A 16,181-nucleotide genomic window follows, 5' to 3' on the forward strand; every position below is an offset into this window, starting at 1 on the left:
TCATAAGAAGTTGGATAGAAGCAAGCAGGAAGCACTGTGCCTTCTTTCCTCTGTAGGATTGGCACATGTAAAGAGCTCTCTACATGGTCAGGAAAGCTTAGTTATCAACAAAAGACTTAGAAAATTGGGTTTATTTCCATATAAACCCACACTTCCCATGCTCACTTGTATTGTTCAGAAATGAGCACCATTCTGGGGTGAATAGGTAAGACTTTAGCTGACAAACAGCAAGCAAGAAGATTCTAGAAGGACATCTCATCCTAAAAGTCTCAAAGCTGTTAAAGATAATCTCTAGATGAAAATCAAAGCTCAGTTAGATTTACTAAATTTTCCCAATCTAGGATGAGGATTGAATAAAAAAAAATTCTAGAGGCTGAAACAATTTGAATTTATTAATAGGAAACTTCTAGTAACCAGCGCTTTGAACTATCTCGTGAACAATGGCGTATCATTGAAAAGATCTTCAAGGACATGAGACATTTTGTTGCTGCTGTACTAATTTCTAAGTCACCAAATGAAAGAGATTATTGAATATTTTTGTTTGATAATATTTGATGTTTATTGAGGGTTAACATACAATATTAGCAGTATAATCTCATTAAAACAAACTATGGTCCTTAAGGTAAATTTCATGATTTATCCCTACCTTATAAATCTGAAAACTGAGAATTGGCATATAAGTTAAATTTTCTATAGTTACAGATAAGAATGAGAAGAACTAAGATTTGAACTCAAGTATTACCATATGACAGAGATTTCTTGTATTTTATCTCCAAGCTGTACAGTTTTTTTATGCTAAGATGAGTGGGTTTTTGGGAGTGAGGAATAAATATAAAAATATATAGCCATTCTATATAGTAACAGAGTTATGACTAGTATTTGGGAATATTTATTAATAATAAAAATAGTCGAATTAGCGGTGATATTGTGATTGGAGGTATTCCACTAGAATTCCAGTTTGCCATCTGTGTGTGTGTGTGTGTGTGTGCGTGTGTGTGTGTGTGCGTGTGTATTAAGTTTCAGGGAGAGCCTTCAGCAAATGGATAGACGAAGCAGACTAGTGATACAGGCAGGTGATATAAATGAAGTTAGAAGAAGGTGACGGGGTTTTCAGAGAAATGGAGCCACAGAAGGGCTCTGTGGCTCAGAAATTACATTGTCTCAGGAATTACAAACAGTTCTAAGTGCCTGGAATATAAATGGCAAGATCAAGAACAGTTGTAGCTATGACTGAAGAGAAGGTAGTAGTCTAGACAGAATCTTGTGTTGAATACCAAAAAGTTTGATCTTCTTAGGTCCTTTGTCAATTTGTCATGTTTAGAAGCATCACAGATGTGCCTATGGGGTAAAACAGAGGACTATCATAAAATGAAATGATTAAGACCAAGAAAAATAGCCATGTATGCAGTTTAAGAACATCCAGAAACACAATTTTGATTTGACCTGTGCTTGCATTATGAAGAATAGGTTTATATATTCTGTCTGAAGAATGACACCTAAAATCAGAACAGCTGGTTTTTATTCCTTATTTTTGTATATATGACCTTTTATTTTACTACTTGTTTATAATTCTCCTGCAGCAAAACTATGGAAAGAGATTAAATATTATATTTTTCTGAAAAGTGAGATGGGGGCAGTGATCTATCTGCCCAAACTCCAAGCAATCCTCTTTCTTTTAAAGAACCTTCTTTCTCCTATAGGAATGAAATTTTGACAATTGTGTTTATAGTCTTTGACTCATCCTATAGGAAAAGTTGATTGGTGTGATAATGTAATTTGAAAAAAATTCTTAGTTGTCTTCTTGTTTCTGACATAGAATTCCTAAAATACTTGAAATTGCCTATGATGAAAATGACAAAGTTGTCTCTTATGGGAATGAGGTGACTTTTAGAGTGACTTGAGATGGAGGCTAGTTTTAGGAAAAAGCTCCCTAAGTCTTGAGAGTGACAGGAATTGGAAATTGAGCTCAGCCATCCTGGTCATTACTTTTGGAGAGAGCATGGAATCTCCCTGTCCATCTTTCTATCAATTCCTTATGATATTTCTAAGATATATTTTAAATAATAACCAGTAATCTAGTAACTAAAACATTTATGTAAGTTCTTTGATTTATGCTTGCAAATAAATTATACCCAGAAGCAGAAGGAGAAGGAGGAGAAGGAGTTTTTTGTCAGAAAAAAAAAACTCAGTGAAATCCTAGACTTGGCATATTATAAGTGGAAGAGTTTAATAGAACCAAGCTCAAGCCAATATAATCTGATACTCTCACCATAAATGACATTAAATAGAATTTAGATTCTCTAATCTCCCAGCATTTTTGAAAATTCTTTATATGTGGGAGAAAGCCCACCCCAATCATATGGGAAGTGAGTGTTAGATAATTAGATCAAAAGAAAGCACATAAAAAAGAAAATGCATGACTAAAATTAGTTTAAACATATTCTCTTTACCTGGAATAATGCATAAGAATTCACAAATAACTAGTTGGTGTGATAAAATATGAGTAGTTTGTTGAAACCAGGCATGTCTAAGGAAGCCATCTTTTGTTACTTTGTACAGTAAAAACAGGTATATAAAGAAAGTAACAAAAGATTCATAGAGAAACAGAAATGAGACAGAGATAGAGGATTAAGATACTAATTTTCATGTGGCCACGCCTGATTTGATTCCTGGCCCCACTTATAACCCCTGAACACTGATGTGTATTGTCCATCCTCACCCACTTGAAGAGACAAGATCAATTTAATACCTGGATTATTAGCAGCTCTTCCAGTTTTTCTAATAGCAATTCTTTTCTAGAGACCAACTTTTCTGGAGACCTACCATGGACTTCCATAAGACCATCGTATATTTTTTAGTAGATCCATAAATTTTTGTTTGGATGCCGTTGAGCTGATATATGTGTTCTTGAAACTCAAGTCATTTTGATAATAAATAGATTAGAGTCTGTACCTGCTAGTGACCTAGAATCATAAAAGAACAAGAAGAAAAATATCTACATGAAAAATTTCTCCTGTGCTAATATTGTTGAACAAACTTCTCTTACCTAAATAGACCGAACACACTCTCCATTTCTAGAAATATTTCCCTAAATGCTCCTTAATGTCTCTTTGATAAATATAGATAAAGCACAAAAATTAAGGATTCTGTATTTGTCACCATATTCCTTATTTGACTCTCTTATGTCTCCTAAGAATAATAAAGTCTTTATAGCCTATGTAGTGTTCAAGTGAATTGTTGAATACATAACATTTGTTGTCAGCCTATTGCTATCTTTATACTTGTAGAGTTCTTTCTTCCCTATCAGAGAACAACCATTTAGCTGATCACAGTCTTCTATCCATTTTTCACAGTTGCCCTCACAATATCGTGTAGTCTTTCTGTGAATGCCTTTAAAATTTTGTAACACTTATAGTCACATTTTGCCAATGAATAAGTTCCATGTTGAAATGTGATATTCACAGCCCCTTCTATTTAAAGAAAAATGGGACAATTTCTTTTAATGAGGACTCATTTTGGAGTCTGTAGCTTCACCAACATCAGCTTAATATTTAGACAAGTTCATGCATTGAAACAAGTGAAGAGAGACAGAGTGCTTCAAACAGGGTGAAGAACTAGAGGCTCTCAAGGGACTGTCTTTCCTTAGGATGAGTCACATTGAGTTTCTTTTTAATCACAGTGAGATATTCTAAAATTCCCAGAAAGACTAACCAAAAAAGATTCACCTGCTCTCTATTCACTATCTTACTAACAAAATAATATTCACACATAATACACATTTCCTTCAGGTGTCGGACTACTGGTATATGAAGAGATCTAACCTCAGGGTCTTTTACTCAAACCCTAGTTTTACCCTTTACTCCCTCCCCCACCTCCCACAAAGTGCTTACTACTGAAACATAGAAAATAAGATTCTTTTTATATCTACAATATAAACCACTGCCTTCATTAGACTACAAGGGAAAAGTTATTTGTTGGGAAATACCAAGAAGAAAACTAAACAAATACTTTTTTTTTTTTTTGTGGTTTTTGGGCCACACCTGGTGACTCTCAGGGATTACTCCTGGCTATGTGCTCAGAAATCACTCCTGGCTAGGGGGACCATATGGTATGCCAGGGATCAAACCATGGTCCATCCTAGGTCAGCCGCATGCAAGGTAAACGCCCTACCGCAGCATCATTGCTCTGGCCCCTTTAGATGCATTTTTCACGTCTCCCCAGTGACCTCTAACCTATCAAGTATGTCCACATTTATTAATTTTCTTTATTCCTTGATTATTTTATGGTTTGTGTAAAATGCACAACACTATTAAAATACTGAGAATATTCTATGACATAACTTCAATCTGGGTCTTTAAAAAATTATACAGAAAACATAAAATTGGATTTTTGAATTCTCCTGAGAGGATATACAAACCCTTAAGAATTCTCAGTTTGATTAAAACTTGGTCTATAGACCTTCCAGAAGCATAGATAAGGGCAGAAAAATATTCTATTTAACAAATGGTTTATTTCATACTGTAGATTCAATACCTTCCTTTCTCCTATGGGAAAACAAAACCACTATAAGAAAAAAATCTCTATTTTGTGGATATACACATATACACCAGAAGTTTCTCTGTATAAGACAATTTGGTGGGGCCGGAGAGATAGCGTGGAGGTAAGGCGTTTGCCTTTCATGCAGGAGGTCATCGGTTCGAATCCCGGCGCCCCATATGGTCCCCTGTGCCTGCCAGGAGCAATTTCTGAGCCTGGAGCCAGAAATAACCCCTGAGCACTGCCGGGTGTGACCCAAAAAACACACACACACAAAAAAAAGACAATTTGGTTTAATTGGTTCACCTATTATCAATTTTTCCATGTGGTAATCATTGTAATGCTTCAATTTAGTAGAAGAGGAAACAAGCTAAAAAATGGTCAAGGTACTTCCCCAACTTCAATGATGACTGAATGATAGCGTGGAAACATACTTCTTTCTACCTCAGCACTGTAGTCATTTATTTTCCAGGTTTTCTGCTTTACATGGGAAATCAGGTAGAAAATTCAGACCAGATGTGATTTGGTGTTAAGACAGACAGTTGGTTGAATAGGTTACCTTAGTGTATAAAGAAGGGAAAATTAGTGTGAGCAGATGCAGCATGGCAGGTTTCATGGAAGACAAATATTTTGAGCTAGATCATAAGAAATAAAGACAGCATCCCATGAAAAATGAAAACAGGGTTAGGAAAAAGATGACTGAGGAGACTAGTTCTTTCTCGGGTGAGACTCAAAAAAAAAAGAAAAGATGGAAAATGGCTATTAAAAAGAAAGATAACAAAACAAGTGGTCACTATGTTCGCACATGTTGACTTGATAGACTCTGCTTGATAGACTCATTCTTTTCTTGAAAAAGATGTAAACCAAGCAGTTAAAAATAATGAATACACTGGCCACACAGCAGAAAGCTTGTCCTCTTAGGAGGAGAGGGTGGGCCAAATCTCTGCCCTGACAAAGCGATGCCTGCTGTATCCATCACTCAGAACCATTGCTTTGCTATGGAGCTGCCTCATCGCTCCTCTACAATTCTCTTTGGAAACACCAATTTGACAAAAATTCAGGTATGCCTGTATTTGGACTGATATCACTATGTCTTTTTGGAAGCAAATGCAGGAACCCTCCCATCTCACCTCCCCATCCTCCTTCTTCCAGGAGGGCTGGCAACTAAAAATATGCCCCAGAAAAGCCACAGTATCAGTAATAGTGCTTTGAATTCCTAAGTAATTTTATTTGTTTGATTTTGTCATCCCTTTAGGAACACACCAATTTAACAGAATAGAAAGCTAAAAGCAAGAGCTTACTAAACCTTCTGCCACTGTATTAATGACTTCATTGAAAATATAATTTTCTGGGGCCGGTGAGGTGGCACTGGAGGTAAGGTGTCGCCTTGCAAGCACTAGCCAAGGAAGGACCAGGGTTTGATCCCCCGGCGTCCCATATAGTAACCCCTGAGCATCAAACGGGTGTGGCCCGAAAAACCAAATAAAAAAAAAGAAAAGAAAATATAATTTTCTTAAAAAAATAATATCTTTATTTAAGCACCATGGTTAAAAACATGTTTGTAGTTGGTCTCAGTCATAAAATGTACACAGCAATTTACTCCCTTATGTCCCCTATTACCTTCCTCCCCTACACCTATCTGCTTTGAGATAGGCATTCTATTTTGCTCACTACTATTGTCATGATAGTTGTTAGTGTAGTTATTTCTCTAGCTGCGCTCACCACTCTTGTGATAAGCTTTTATCATTGGCTGGTCCTTTTGGTCCTCATCTCTATTGTTTCTGGGTATTATTACAATAATGTCTTTTATTTTTCTTAAATCACACAGATGAGTGAAACTATTCTGTGTCTATCTCTCTCCCTCTGAATTATTTCACTCAGCATAATAGTTTCCATGTCTATCAATGTATAGAAAAATTTTATAACTTCATTTTTCCTAACAGCTGTGTAGTATTTCATTGCATAGATGTATGACATTTCTTTAGCCACTCATTTGTTGTTGAGCACCTGGGTTATTTCCAGATTCTGGAATTCTGTAAATAGAGCTGCAATTAACATAGATGTGCAGTTGGCATTTTTGTATTGTGGTTGGTGTTCCTAGGGCATATCCCTAGTAGTGGTATCACTGGATCATATGCAAGCTTAATTCCCAGTGTTTTGAGGAATATCCATATTGTTTTCCAAAAGATTAAAAAAGACAGCATTCCCACCAGTGAATAAGAGTTTGTTTCTCCCCATATCCTCACCAGCACTGATTGTTCTTGTTCATTGTAATGTGTTGTTTTGATATATTGTTTTGTTTGTTTTGAGTTGCATCTCCCTGATGATTAGTGAAGTGGAGCATTTTTCTTGGGCCTTTTGGCCATCTCTATTTCATTCTATGAGGAAATGTCCGTTCAATTCTTCTCCCCATTTTAAATGAAATTAGATTTTTTTTCTTGTTAACTTCTGATAGTATCTTGGATAATTTAGATATTAGTTCCTTATTTGATGGGTATTTGGTGAAGAGTTTATCCTATTTCATAGGTGGCCTTTGGTTTTTACCTACTTTGAGGTTCAGAAGCGGCTCAGTTTAATGTAGTCACATATGTTTATCTCTGTTCCACTTATTGAACAGTGATGTTTCCTCCGTGAAGATGCCATTAGTCTCAATGTCATAGTGTGTTTTGCCCACATTTTCTTCTATATACTTTATAATTTCAGTATAACACCAAGGTCTGTAATCCATTATGATTTTACCTTTGTGCATGGTGTTAGACGGAGGTCTGAGTTTACTTTTTTGTATGTGGTTGAACAGTTATCCAAATATCACTTGTTGAAAAGGTTTCCTTACTCAGATTTGCATTTTGTGCCCATATATCAAGAATTAATTGATTGTATGTCTGGGGAAGCTTCGCTGAATACTCAAATTTATTCTATTGATCTATTTATTCTATTGGTCTATCTTTATTCCAATACCATGCTGTTTTAATGACTACTGCTTTGTAAGACAATTTAAAATTGGAGAAACTGATGTCTCCCATCTTCTTTTTCCTAAGGGTTGCTTTATATATTTGTGGGCATTTATTTTTCCAAAGAATGTCAGGAGTGCTTGATCCACTTCTTTAAAGAATATCATGGGTATCCTTAGAGGGATTGCATTAAATCTGTACAATGCTTTGGGGGAGTTTTGCCATTTTAATTATGTTAATCTTCCCAATCCATGAACAGGATATGTGTCTCCATTTTGTTGTGTATACCTTTATTTCTTGAAGAAGGATTTTGTAGTTTTCTTTGTATAGGTCCTTCTCCTCTTTAGTTAAGTTGACTCCAAGATATATGAGTTCCTGTGGCATTGTTGAAAATGTGATTGCTTTTGAAATGTCTATTTCTTCTCTATCATTTGTGTATAAGAAGGCCATTGATTTTTGTGTGTTAATTTTGTATCCTGCCACTTTGCTATACAAATATATTGTGTGTAGAAGCATTTTGGTAGAGTCTTTAGAGTTTCTAAGTATAACACCATGTTAACTGCATACAGTGAGGCTTGACTTCTTCCTTTCCTATCGAGATGCCCTTGATATTTATTTCTTGCCTAATTACTATGTACCTCCAGTATTATATTGAGTAGGAGTGGTGAGAGGGGAAGCCTTGCCTTGTGCCAAATTTTAGAGGACAGGATTTCAGATTTTTTTCATTGAGTATACTATTTGCCATAGGCTTGCCGTGGCCTTGACTATATTGAGAGAAGTTACTTCTATTTCCATCTTGTTAAGAGTTTTTAGTATGGATAGATGTTGGACCTTATCAAATGTTTTATCTGCTTCTATTGATTTGATCATATGGTTTTTTCTCTTTTGTTGATATGGTATATTATGCTGATTGACTTGTGTGTATTAAACCATGCTTGCATGTCTGAGTTGAACCCTATGTGGTCATGGTAGGATGTTTGTTTCTGTGTTCATCAGGAATATTGTTCTGTACTTCTCTTTTTTATGGCATCTCTGTCTACTTTTGATATTAGAGTGTTTTAGCTGTATAAAGACTATTTGGGAGTGTCTCTGTTTCTTCAATTTCCTGAAAGAGCCTGAAATGAATTAATAGTAGGTCCTCTTGGTTTGAGAGAATTCATTTGTGAATTCATCTGGGCCTGAACTTTTGTTTTTTGGAAGACGTTTTAATCACCATTTTAATTTCCTCAATAGAGATGGGTCTGTTCAGGTTATGCTAGATCATCTTGGGAGGTTATAAGAGTCCAAGGATTTATCCATTTCTTCCAGGTGCTCTTGTATTCAGGCATAGAGTTTCTCAAAATAGTCTCTGATTATCCTTTGAATTTCTGTATGTATCTATAGTGACGGAGATTCACAATATTTTCACAAATTTTCTGCCACTGTACTTCTGTTTTTTCTTTTTATACAATTTTTACTTTTTTCTCTTCCATTTTTGTATTTTCTTTCTATTCTTTTTTTAAAATAACTTTGTTCTTACTCATCTGTAAACAAGTGTATTATGATCAACTATGTCAACTCTGTGATGTATTTTCTTTAAATAAAGTTAAAATTACAAAATATAAAATGTTGATCAGAGACAAGCTATTTTTTTTGTATTTAATCTCTACTGGATAGGGAAGGCCTATGATACTTTGAAGAAAAACTTATATCTAGCAACAACAAAATAAAAAAGGTAGAAATCAGGACTATACTCACAATCATCTCTGTCTCTAGAAGTTTCTCTCAGAGCTTATTTTCATAAAAGAGAGCTGCTCAGAACACAGCATTAGATCTGTCTTCTAGAATTCCACTTCCAAGATGCAGACAATTTACAATGGCCACAGCTCCACCTTGAGATTCTCCTATCCTTTGCTCTGTGTTGATGTCAAGAGATAGCTACTCACTCATACTGGAGAAAATTCTCATGCGGTTCTTATTCTTCCCCATCTGAAATGCCACGATTGCTCCTATTCTCTTTTAGCTCTCCCAGAAACATCAAAAATCTTTGGGCCAATTTGAACTTAGAGAAATTGGGCCTTGGTGAAAGAAAAGATTATTTTTCAGGTCTATTCTTTGCAGCTTCCAAAACAAATACCTGTGAATCTTCATAGGAGTCAAGTCAAGATTAAGTCAGAGGTTTTGAATCTCCCTTTTAAAAATGCCTGCATTGGAAGAACCCATTTCTGTAGTCAGAGTTACAAAGATAAGTCAATATCAGTGAAGAGTGAAGACAGGTCATACTCTTCCCTGCTGCCTCTACCTCCTGACCCACTTCTCCACATCCACCTGCTGCAGCCACCTCAGTCCAAGCCTCATTGCCAGGTTCTAACAGAGGCAGTTCTTCACATTTCTGGGAGATTTCTTTCCAAACTGTCACCCTCTGATCAGGAAAGTAGGAGTTATGGAAAGTAACTGACAGCACCTGAGCAATCTCTCATTTGGATTAAATCAAGATCTTTAAATATTTATAAAGTTCTGGTATCTAAAATAGCCAGCCTTTGCTTTGCATGCAGACTGCTGAAATATAGGCCTGTTATATTCTAAACTGAATAAAGTCTGAAGAGTCGTATATTTGGTTTGTGTGAGACTGTGTGCAGCAGTGTGTGTGATTGTTGGGTGGTGGTGGGATATGTTGAAAACCCTATTGTATTATGTTAAATATCCCTAGAGCTTCATATAGAACATGACTGGAATGAATACAGGATGAGAATAACTTTGTTCTATCTCATTAGATGGTCTGAGTTTTGAAATCTGCTCTAAAAGTGTGGGAAAGTGTGCACTGTTGTAGATTAATGCACTGAATACATTTCTACAGTTCTTGATGTGTTTCATAAAAGGTCCATTTCAAAAGTGTGCTGTATTATAGGTGAACACTCGCAGTAAATAATCTTGTTACAGAAACCTAAGCAATTTTTACAAGGCGTATTTCTGGCTGACTGAACAATTTATTCTCCAGATGTCACATTGTATTTTTCCAATATAAAATGAAACAGCTTTTTTTTTTTCCTTTTAAGGCCGACTGTGCTGCTTTGTCTGAATCTAGAACAAAGGATCTATACTTAAGGAGGCAGATATAGTGTTCAAGTCCATCCCTTTAAAATGAACACAACTGGAAGAGCAGCAGCACCATGGTCATGGCTGAATTTCCTTTTCAGCAGTGACCTTTGACAATCAGAAAGGATACTCCCCTAGGGTCATCACATCAGAGGTAGTGTTGGCTTGTCAAAAAGTCTCTCTAGAGTGAAAAGGGGTGAAGAGAATGAAAGGGAGAAGAGGGTTAAAAGGGGAAAGTAGAGAAGAATGCAGAGGAGGAAGTGAAGAAGGAGAAATAGGAAGAAAGGGAAGACTATGTTGAGAAAAAATGCGTAAGTTAGAGGTAAAAATGAGAGAGGTCAAGGATGAGGGAGAAGACGAGCAGTAGAGAGGGGAGCATGCTGGAGACTTGGACTGGAAGAGGCGGAACCTACTGCCACCAGAGGCAGCATTTGTGGAGCTTCTTTGTATGGAACTATTAAATCCATAAAAAAAATCTATGAAAGAAAAGTAAGCAATTTTGGAGAACAATGAATTACATATATCTCTTAACTTGAGGATTCACCAGGCATACTAAAAACTCTGAGAAATCTTGTGGAAAAATAGTCTTGATATACTTTGTTTATTAGCATTGCATTTCTAAATTTATTTGAACTGTAAACCTCTTTATGTTTCCATGAAACATCTGTGATAATGTGGGTCTGGCACACTCTGAATCAGTCATCATTGAAGTGGCAAGTATCAAGAGGGTCTAGCCCTAGCCCATACCTTTCAAGAGAGCAGATCAACTGACATCCTCTCCGAATAGTGTTAGGTCTATATAACAAACACCCTTCTGAAAGGTATTCTTGGGAAAGCCCATTATATAGTCATTAGTAATGTATCTTATTAATAATAGGAAATAACACATATTTTCTAATTGTGTAGTATGTTTCTGAAGATTATTTCTCACTTACCCCATGTAGGTCTGCAGGAAATCTTAGGTGCTCTATTTCTCTTCTGTGTTTCTTCTGCAACCCAAGATCAGGTCTTTTATCAGAGGGAAAACAGCATGAAAAAGCGATGCTATCTCTTAAAGTTTCTGGGCAGAGTATTATTCATCCATCCCTTTCATTAAAGCCAATTACATTGTCATAGTTTATGTGAAAGGGACAGGAAGGATGTTGCTTCCTCTGGAAAAAAATTGCAAGTCAAAGGGAAATGTGTGGAAAGCACGAACTTCTTGCAAAGAAAAAGAATGATGAATGAAAATATAACATAAACTATTATACATAGCATACAAAAATACAGTGACATAGATTGGAGGGAGAGCTTCAAGTACTTAAATCATACTTTATTTCTCCAGAAGTCAGAGTTTGATCCTAATACCACATTGTCCCATAAGCACAGAAGGATCAACCTCATGCACAGAGCCTTCAGTAGCCCTTGAGCACCATTGGATATGGCCCAAAACCAACAAAAAAAATATAATGCCAGTCCAGAGAGATAGCACAGCAGGCAAGGCATTTGCCTTGCAAATGGCTGACCCAGTTCAACCCCTCGTACCACATATGGTCCTATGAGCCCACCAAGAGTGATTCCTGAGCATAAGCCAAGAGTAAGCCCTGGGTAGTTTCAGATGTACCTTCCCAAAATTTTGATGACTTTTGGAACTCCTTGTTTAGATTCTACTACCTCATGGTCACAATAAGTGAAAAATATTAGACAAGAGCTAAAAAATGGAGTTGGGACCATAGTCTATATGTTAAGATTTTTTGTTTTTGGGCCACACCGAGCAGTGCTCAAGGATTACTCTTGGTTCTGCACTCAGAAGTTATTCCTGGTAGGCAAGGGGAATGATATGGGATGCTGGGTATTTAAAGCAGGTTGGCCGCATGCAAGGGAAATGCCCTACCCACTGTGCTATCACTCCAGCCCAATCATAAATTATTGAAGGGATAATATAGCAGGGTAAAGAGAACTGGAAGCAAGTGAGATAACTCTCTTTTTAGGAAAATTAAATATATAAAATTTTGTTTAAGTGTATATTTGAGTCACAATATTCAAGGAGAATATTAAATTTTTGATTAGGAAAGGATCACCCAACAAAGACTCATTGAACAGCATGGTGTTTAATTCAATATATTCAACTGAAATATAGACAGTACCTTTATTTTAGGATAAAAATCACCATAAAGCCATAAGCATTTACACTATTGTAGACATTTGACCCAGCTAATTTTTCTTTTAAATGAGCTTCCAAAGCGGAGGCTGTCAGTGAAAGTGGACCTTGAGACATTAGTAGAAGAGCTGAAGAGTAGAAGAGTGGTGGTGGGTGTGGAGTTGAGATATTATATACCTGAGACTCTGTTACTAACAGTATTATAAATCATGGTCTCTAAATACAAATTGGTGGGGCAAGGGGATTTATCTATCATAAAGTTCATATGGCTTGACCTAATTTTTTTAATTGTTATTTTGGGGACATACCTATTGTGCTTAGGGATCACTCCTGTTGTGTACAAGTGGCCAGCCATTCGTGGTTCAGGATTGAACCTGGGTTGCCCACATGCAAGGCAAGCTTCTCTCAAGCCCTAAAAAAATTGTTTATGCATATTATCAGAAAACATCATCAAAGTCAGTTGGAAGGTTCCCAACCATGATGAAATAAAAGTTAAGAAGTGTTCTGGGGTGTCATTAAGAAGGAGAATTCTGGTTGGGATGGGGACTGGTGCCTGTTCTGCTCTGGTGAAATATGGGGTACAAACCTCCTTTCAATTCATCAGCAGACAAGCAGCAGCCATGGAAAATAGTCTGGGGCATCCACATGACAAAACTCAGAAAGATTTCTGCATAAATATGAACTATTTCTTATGGAAGGAGGCATCATAGTTCAACTCATAATCTCCCATCCTGGAAGGGGAATTTCACTCTAGACCGAAGTAGAGGACACCTTTAAAAATGTGTACAAGCTGGGGCAGGAGCCATAGCACAACTTTAGGACATTTGCCTTACAAGCAGCTGACCCAAAACAGACCTGACTCAATTCCTGTATTCCATATGGTCCCCTGAGCCTTCCAGGAGCGTTTTCTGAACACAAAGCCAGAGTAATCACTGATCTCCACAGGCTTTGGCCCCAAAACAAAACAAAAAAGTGTACAAGCCCTGAGACAGAAAATGGCACTTTAGGGACAGTCATTCCCCTACATTTTCTACTGGCACCACTGTCCACAGCCTACAACTGGTGTTATAATTGACTTCCACTGCTTAAAATATTCTTCCCTGATATCTATAACTCTGTCTCCCTTCATTTAATACTCTGCTTAAACTATGGCTTTGCACAGTTTAAGGAACCCTTTTTTTACATTTATTATAGTGATCTCACTTGCTTCCAGTTCCCTTTACCCTGCTATGTTTTCCCTTCAGTAATTTATTAGTGGGCTGGAGTAATAGCACAGTGGGCAAAAGGGCATTTGCCTTGCATGTGGCCAACCCAGGTTTGATTCCTGGCATCCCATATGGTTCTCCAAGCCTACCAGGAGTAACTTTTGAGTGTAGAGTCAGGATTAACTCCTTAGCACTGCTGGGTATGGCCCAAAACAAACAATAAAAAGAATTCATGATCACCTGAGATGATGAATGATGTGGGCATAGAACAAATATTCTATGAATAAATAGTCATTTGTTGTTGTTATGTGTTCCTGGGAATCAAATCATGTTTGATATTTGATCATTTCCCATTAGTGAATAAGTGCATAAAATCACTTTAATAATATTATTACCCAGAAGAACAAGAGAGTCTTGGAGAAACAGCCTTTTTCATAGAGATACAATGAAGAAATTTGGGGGGAATATTTTAAATCCTGGGTCACTCAATGCTTCAACACCATTAATATAATGCTGAATCTGTGAAGCTAGACTAAAATAGTCATGAAGGAATATCTAAAATTCAGAACAGTTGGAGAGGAGTGAACAATAGAAGGGATATAAAGGCAAAGTATCAAGTGAAGACAAAGTTGATCAGTAGCTTCTCATTTCCAATGTTAATAAAAAGTTTAGAAATAAAGGAGAAAGAGAGAAAAGCATTCTCAGGGGAGCAACTTTGCTCATAAAAGACACATAAAAAGGAAAGATCATGAGGAACAGAAGCAAAACTCAAAGAAAAAAATCTAGAAACATATTGGAGTTAAAGAAAAGACAGTCTGAAAACTGATGACTACCCATCAAGTTGGTAGAATTGACACTGTTCATTCACTATTTTTATCCTGGCAGATGATGGACTATGTATGCCCTTTGGATCAATCATCTCTTTTACTACCACAACTTAGTAAACAAACAAAAAAACACAGTCATTTGAAAGATGAACTTAAAATTTGAGGATTTTGAGTGATTGATGAGTGTCTACCACTGTGTCCTCACCTCATTTAATGGCCACCTCCATAGACAAGTCAGACTCAGGTCATACCCATCTACAAAGGAGGAAATGAGAGACTCGGGGAGCAACGAATATCATACTGAGAGATAAGCTTTGCTTGTCCTGCCATCAGCTCCTACTGAATTCAAAGTGCTCAGTGTATACCAGAAGGCAGCACTCCACATCTACAAACCCCAGATATTTCATGGGCACTGAAGTGTCCCATAAGCCATCATCAGCAGGTCAGAGTTTCTTTACACTTACCCAGGGTTAAAAAGCTTTGATTAGTTTTCCAGTTGGCAGTGATATCTTCCTCCTGTGGCATTCTCATATTTTCTTTCCCTTTCTTTCCTTTCTCTCTACACCACCCAATCCCCAAACCCCTTGCCAACATTGATTAGGAAGCTTAGGAAGGCACTATTTGTTCTGGGAGAAAAGCCCAATGTTGTGGTTATATTTTTTCCAAGGATCCAGCCATCCTGTGATTGCTTCCTGGTCTGTCACTTATTTATTTAGCTGTGCAACATTTTGTAAATTAATTTCTCCGTGTCTCCATTTCCTTAACAGAGAAACAGAATAACACCCACCTCACATGGAGTTATGGAAGGATTAGATAATCAAGACACATAAAATCCCTCACCATAGGCACTAAGAAAACATCCAAGAGTCGTGTGATTTTATAAACTCTCTGGCTTTGATCAAGCTTTGAGTTCAGTGTCCCTCATTTTGCCCTCCTCCTCCCAGACTCCTATCACAAAGCATTGTGGATATGAGGCATGCAGATGCATCTTCAGTGGAGAGAATCTGTCTCATGTTTAACTGGCTTCTAGAAAGCCCCACTTGCCATCCCTCTGTAGAGGGCTGTGGCCAACCCTCTGCAGCCCTGTTGTCTTTCCCTGGGCCTTCTGCAAAGTCTCTCCCCCCTTCACACCATTTAGTCAATGCCATTAATCAAAATCCTATAGCAGAAAACGCATGCATAAGTCCGACACATTTATTGCTATGGCAACAATTCAGGCACTTGTCCCAGTGTCAAGCTATATCAGTGGAGATAAATTCTATTGTTTTCACAGTGACAGTTTTCTCTGTGTTGGACTTAATCCATGGAAAAATATAGCCTTTCTCCTTATTTAAGAGAGTGAGAGAGAGCTCCAAAGAAAGAGAAGTGACCTCTGGGTTTCTTACCCTGTGCATTCAGAACTGAAACCAAATTTTTTTCCTTTCTTTTAAATGAAGGAAGACATTTA

This window comes from Suncus etruscus, chromosome 14, assembly GCF_024139225.1.
Source record: "Suncus etruscus isolate mSunEtr1 chromosome 14, mSunEtr1.pri.cur, whole genome shotgun sequence".
Classification (NCBI taxonomy): Eukaryota; Metazoa; Chordata; class Mammalia; order Eulipotyphla; family Soricidae; genus Suncus; species Suncus etruscus.